The 6636-nt window shown below is 36.0% G+C and overlaps 1 protein-coding gene across 29 annotated transcripts in view; it reads left to right on the forward strand.

Moving 5' to 3' along the window:
- Positions 1-6636, forward strand: part of ptprsa (protein tyrosine phosphatase receptor type Sa) — a 237753-nt gene that overhangs the window by 54020 nt on the left and 177097 nt on the right. For 27 of the 29 annotated variants that reach the window (XM_016473228.1, XM_016473231.1, XM_016473241.1 and 24 more), the window contains exon 2: positions 4685-4765. The gene's annotated coding sequence lies outside the window, so the exon portion shown is untranslated. Of the gene's footprint in view, positions 1-439; positions 552-4684; positions 4766-6636 lie in introns of all 29 variants that reach the window. The other 2 variants (XM_016473225.1, XM_016473226.1) reach the window with 2 other exon arrangements.

The following is a 6636-nucleotide window of genomic DNA, read 5'->3' on the forward strand; positions in this document are numbered from 1 at the left end:
TATATTAATGTTATATGTTAATTGTAATACTTGTAATATTTAATATTGATATATTGTTTATACATTTTATATAACATATTTTAATATTAATATGTATTGTTAATATTATATTAAATTAATATATTTAAATATATTTAATATGTATTTTAATCAAATTAATTAATTACAATATTTATCTAGTTAATTTGACCTTGGCATGTGAAGTGTGAGACTTGTCCTTTATGACTCAAATGAGTCGATGTAAAAGTGTTGCAGAGATAGTTTGAGAAATGTTTGAGGTCATGTCAAGATCTCTGACGTTTGATTTCAGATTCTGGTTTCATAGCGAATTTGAGCAGGTTGTGAGATGACTGGAATATGCAGGAACACAGACTTTAGCAGACGTCTTCATGAATGTCGTTGCTGTATGTGTTTTTGAGAATTTCTCCCTGTTCTTCAGCAGGAGCTCTAGTATCTGGATGACAGCGTCAGGCAAACGTTCCCAGCAGTGCTGATGAAAACACACGAGCCATAAGTTTTGCCTGACTTTGGCGCGCGGATCTATTTATCCGGTAACTGAATCAATTTGCTCTTCATTGTGCTGTGACCTCTGGGGCTTCGGCTCGATGCGGTCGCCACAACACTCCCAAAGTCACCCGCACGCTTACTGCAGATCTGCTTTCACGTCCATCTGAGCCGCTTCACTGCTGAAACACACATTTACACACACTGACTTCTGCTAGCATTTCACTTCATGCCTCTATACATGATGCATAATAATAATAATGATGATATTAATAACCATTTTTAAAAAATCAAATAATGAACTGTTATTAATATTATATAAACGATTATTATTATTACTATTATTCTGCATTGATATTACAATTGTTTTTAAACAGTTAAGCACATTTTACACACAAATTCTCTTTACCTTAATGCAAAAAAAAATTTCATTCATGTTACCGTAATTGTCACGGGGTCACTGCTGAGCGGACTGAGGAGCAAGAAACGGAGAGAGACGAGGAGTACATCAATCCAACTGGGTTTAATTCACACAAAGGAACACGGAACACTCACGCGATACATCTAGAAATAGACATTCACATACATTAACATACAAAACATGGAACAGAGTCTGACAGTAATACAGTAATGAAAAAATAATCTTGTCTAGACACAACTTAAATTGAATTTACAAAATATAATTTTCAAAAGATACTACAGTTACATACTTTATTTAACAGTTATATTTTTTTAAGAAATGAGAATTTGAGGGTAAAATGTGCTTAATTATAATGAAAACATAATACATAATTAAGTTTTTTATTTTTATACAAATATAATTAGTAAATTATTTTAGACTTTAAATCATTAAATAATTGTTACATTTATCATTAATAAAGTATTAATATACAAATTATTTATTTATTTTTTATTTAATTTTTCTTGTATTAGCTTACAATCATTGTGTGTATTATGAATTATAATCTTTATACTGAATTTTTATTATTATTCATTTTATTCATTTGTAAAAAAAAAAAAAAGATCTTTACAAATATTTATTAAAAACATTTAAATAAAATATTTAGTTAGTGGTAAAGTTGACCTAATAATAATAATAATAATAATAACATGCATGAATTATACTAATGTGATTATATATATATTATTTTTTTTTTAATCCTAGCTGAAGAAGAGTAAAATGGGTGCGGGACGTGCACCTCACTCTCTTCCCATCATGCGTGTGCTTCTGAAAGCGTGCGCCGCGCTCTTCCTGCACCCCGATGAAGCCTTTTGCACACTGTTTTTCATCACGCTTCCACCATCTCCCGATTTACCCTGCACCATGATGCTCGGCCATCTGTCGCACGCTGACCGTGTCCATGCCAGTGTTTCAGAGGGGCCCCGAGAAAACCGGCTACATTTAGACTCTAGCGCGCGCTCAAGTGCGCGACACACTACGATACATCACAGGCCCTCGTACGGCCCGCCGTCCTCTCCTCACACAGAGGCTAATGTACTGGCATGTCTCCCCGGCGGGCTAGCGCTGGCGTTAGCTCACAGCTATGCTATATTCAGCCTGATTAATGAAGCGTCTGACGGAGAGAGCACGTGTGCGCCGAATAAATGTCGTACATTAAACAAATTCCCAGCATGGGGCACTGGCTCGTTTTGGCAGCCGAAGCGGAGAGGGCGCCGTGCATCCCACCCTCCCTGCCCCGAGGCCTTGTGGGACCTCTTGCGGCACTCAGCGGTTATGATTGGGTAGTCTCGAATTAAAGCATCCCGTCAGGACGAGGAATCATGTCCGCCCGCTGGCTGGCTGGCTGGCTGGTTGTTGTGGAAACCACGTCCCGAAGGAGTCTGAGGCTCGTCTATGGGCAGGGAGAGAGGGAGAATGAGATTAGAGATAAAGGACAAAAAACTAGCTAGAGCTCGTTCCTGACAGCGCTACACGAGCGTGAAAATGATGCATTAGCGATAAATTGAGGAACTTAGAAATTCGTTGGACATTTTTAAAGTGAGGGCACTTGGTTTTGAGTATTTATGTAATGTATCTGAAATCATAATATGACACAGTTATGCATTGTAGCGTGCAACAGGATCTCAGGTTTACTGTTAGTGTTACTGTTTACTGTTGCGTTAGCGATTGATTAGCGGAAATAGAAATTCATTGGACATTTTAAAAGTGAGGACTTTTGTTATTTTGTTTTTGCATTTTAAAATGAGTCTGCAATCCATGACATGACATAATATGACATAATATTCTTAATTGCACCGCAACAGGATCTCAAAGTTGCGTTACTGTCGCATTAGCGATAAATTAGCAAAAGTAAAAATTTGTTTTAAAAGCCACGACAATTGACTTATTTTTGTGTTGCAAAATGTGTGTGAAAATCATAATACAACACAATTATGAGTTGTAGCACAACAGGATTTCCATGTTTTGTTACTGTTAGCAATAAATTAGCGAAATTACAAATTCGTTTTAAAAGCAAGTACTCTTGACTTTGTGTGTTTTTGTTTTCCAAAATGTGTCTGCAATTCATAATGACACAAGAAGTGTGCATTGTATCGGAACATGAGTGCAAAGCCTCGTCACTGTTGTGTTTGCGATAGATTCGAGAAAGTGGCGTTTCGATATTCATTTTAAAACACTGGACATTTGATTTTGTGTTTGTGCTTTCTAAAATGTGTTTGCAATTCATAATACAACACAAGTATGAATTGTAGCGCAGTAAGAGGTCAAGTTCCTGTTACTGATGTGTCTGCGATAAACTAGTGACAATGGCAATTTGTTAAACATTTCAAAAGCGAGGGCACTTGATTTTGTGTTTTTGTGTGCTGAAAAGGGTCTGCAATTTATAATACGATACAAGTATGCATTGCATTACAACAGGACCTCGAAGTTTTGTTGCTGATGTATTCGCGATAAACTAGCGAAAAATGGCATTTCAGTTACAACGCAAGGATGCTTAATTGTGTGTTTGTTTTGAGTTCAAAATGTGTCTGCAGTTCATAATACATCACAAGTATGCATTGTAGCGCAACAGGAGCTCAAAGTCCTAAATTAGCAAAACATAGCAATTCGTTAACCTTTTTATAAAGCGAGAATGCTTAATTTTTTTGTTGATTTTGCCTTCTGAAATGTTTTTGCAATTCATAATACAACACAAGAAGTATGCATTGAAGCGCAAGAGGATCTCAGAGTTTCTTTACTTTGTTAGCGATAAACTAGCAAAAAAATTTAATTGAACATTTTAAAAGCGAGGAAGTTTGATTTAGTGTGTTTTTGTGTTACAATATGTGTCTGCAATTCATAATGCGACACAAATATGCATTGTTGCATTGTTTGTTTGTTGTGTTGTATGAATTTCTCAATCTCAAAATCTCATTACCGTGTGTGCGTTAAACTAGCAAAAATGGCATTTCGTTGAACATTTCGAAACATTGGACGCTTGATTTTGTGTTGCATTCTAAAATGAGTCTGCATAATACAAAATAATTATGAATTGCATGGTAACTGCATCTCAAAGTTTCGTTATGGTGTTTGCAATAAACTAGCAAAAGTGGAATTTCGTTGAGCATTTTAAAACATTCAGTGATTAATTTTGTATTTTAAAATAAGTCTGTAGTGTCATAATATGATGTTAGTATGCAATGTAGCACAACAGGAGTCCTGTTACTGTTGTGTTTGCGATAAACTAGTGACATTTTTCATTGAACATTTTAAAAGCAAGAACATTTGATTTGATGTTTTTTGTATTCCAAAAAGTGTCTGCAGCGCAACAGGAGCTCAAAGTCCTGTTAATGTCGTGTTTGCGATAAATTGGCATATAACATGGCAATTTTGTTGAACATTTAAAATAAACAACACTTGGTTTTTTGTTTTTGCATTCTATAATGCGTCTGCAGCATAACAGGAGCTCAAAGTCATGTTAATGTTAATGATAAACTAGCGATTTTTTGGTGTGCTTCTTGTTTTTAACATTAATGCCTGCCCTCATTACACGTGATCACAACTGAAAAAATGTCTGGAAATGGTGAAAAGCAGCGTATCGATCGGCTTTTGTGTTGACTAGTAGACGGTCACTCTTGCATCTTCAGAAAGCTGCAGTCTTTGCTCTGAACTCAGGAGGGAGAGGTTCATTTATCAGTCCTTTTCATTAGCTTTTCTCTTTCTTTCTCCTCTTTGCTCAAGGTTCTACCGAGGCAGCCGAAGAAAACGCCACTAAAAACAGCCGAAGAATGAAGCAGAAGGAATATTAAAAACAGCAGAGAGGTAAACACCTTCATGAGATCAAACACTATTTGACCCTATTTACTTTCTGTAAAAAAGTTTAAATTTATGGTCTAGGTTTTATGCATATATATATATATATATATATATATATATGTATATGTGTGTGTGTGTGTATATATATATATGTATATAACATATGTATAATATATAGGTCAAATTTGTGTATGAGTTTGATTTAATATTTAACTTCATTTTAATGAATTAGCAAACATAAAAATGTATTGTTTAATATTAATTGTAATTTTTAAAAATAAAGAAAAAATAATAATTTAAACATGAAAAAAGATGCCATTATACAAATATTAAAAATACTGTCTTTGTTGTTTCTACTTTAATTTAAGGATTGAATGCGAAATTATTGCAATAAAAAAGATTATTATAAAAATTTTAATGCTAGGTGGAATTAATCGTGATTAATCGTGATTAATTTCAGAAAATGTGCGATTAATTAGTAAAAAATATATATATTTTATAGCATTTTTAGGCTGTCTTCTATCCTTATTGACATCAGTACAGGCTTAGTGTGTGTATTCATGTGCTTTTATGTGATATAATGCACATTTATTCACTCTTTGAGGCCAAATTATTTTTTTTAACTTTTTTATTTGGATTGATTTGGTTCAGAAAGGCAGCTTTTGGCATATGTGACACACATTAGAGGTGAAGTGCTTAATTTCGAGTTGTTTCAGTGATCTGTTTTTAACAGCGGTACTCGAGTGTGTCCTTGTTGTTTGCTCTCATTGACTCTGGAGTTTAGCCTTGAGTCTGTGGCGTATTACAGGCAAAACGGCCCGATTATCTGCACTCGCCGCCGGTTTCTTTTCATCGAGTGGAGAGCAGAGCAGGTCAGCGTGTGCAGACTCGTATCCGCGGGCTGTTTGCGATGCTGAGAGGCAGTGAAGCTCGTTTCTGCTTTATTACGCTGCACAGTCTCCCTCGCGCTGGGAAACAACGTTTAACTGTACGTGTGAAACTGTACGGATGCCACAGATCATTGAACACGAGAAACGCGGCCGTTTGGGTCTCGTTTCTGCAATACGTTGCACTCTTTCGGACGAAATTGACGTTAAATAAAGCTATTAATCTTTACGCCACTTTCCCATTAACTTCGTTGCTTCGGCCTCGTCCTGCAACTTTAAACAACACTGCAGTAAATTAGCTTTATTCAATTAGCAAAGCTCCGATTAGTAATGGCGGTATTTAAAGAAACATAAATAAAGCAAGCGTCTGGAAGTTATGGATTTCAGCTAGTGGTTCAGCTATTATTATATAAATATAATACTATAATACATGTAATAGATTGAAATAGAATCTCAAATAACTAATTCTAACTAATAGTAAAATAAGGGTTGATATAATTTCATGGTGTTTGGGAATTAAAGCCGCACGTCTTCTCACGTCTTCAGCTAATGGCTTTCAGACAGAGCACCTATCGTGTTCATGAAGAGGATCGTTTTGCATTCGTGTGATGTTTATAATCGTCTTTCTTGCCGTTATTGTCACGTACGCCTTTCTGTTTGTGCGTTTGCTTGTGTTCAAGCCCTTAATCATATCTAATCTATCATATATCTTGCTTTCATGATAAAAATCAAATGATGTATGTGATGTTCTGTAATCTAGAGAAAATCCACGTTCTTCAGTGTACCGTTATCTGTGAGTGTGTTTGCAGTGAAGTTCTGATCATATCCGGACTGCAGCGCATCGCGGCTCTGATCCGGCTCTGAATGCTGCAGATCTGCTGTGCCAGACCGAGTTAGAGCCACTCGAGGGCACAGTGCATTGTGGGCAAATCCTCTTGTGTCCCGGCCGGGTCTGTGCAGGCGTGGGAGCCGCAGACACATGGGCCTGTT

The sequence above is a fragment of the Sinocyclocheilus anshuiensis genome, unplaced genomic scaffold, assembly GCF_001515605.1.
Source record: "Sinocyclocheilus anshuiensis isolate Anshui unplaced genomic scaffold, SAMN03320099.WGS_v1.1 scaffold1406, whole genome shotgun sequence".
Classification (NCBI taxonomy): Eukaryota; Metazoa; Chordata; class Actinopteri; order Cypriniformes; family Cyprinidae; genus Sinocyclocheilus; species Sinocyclocheilus anshuiensis.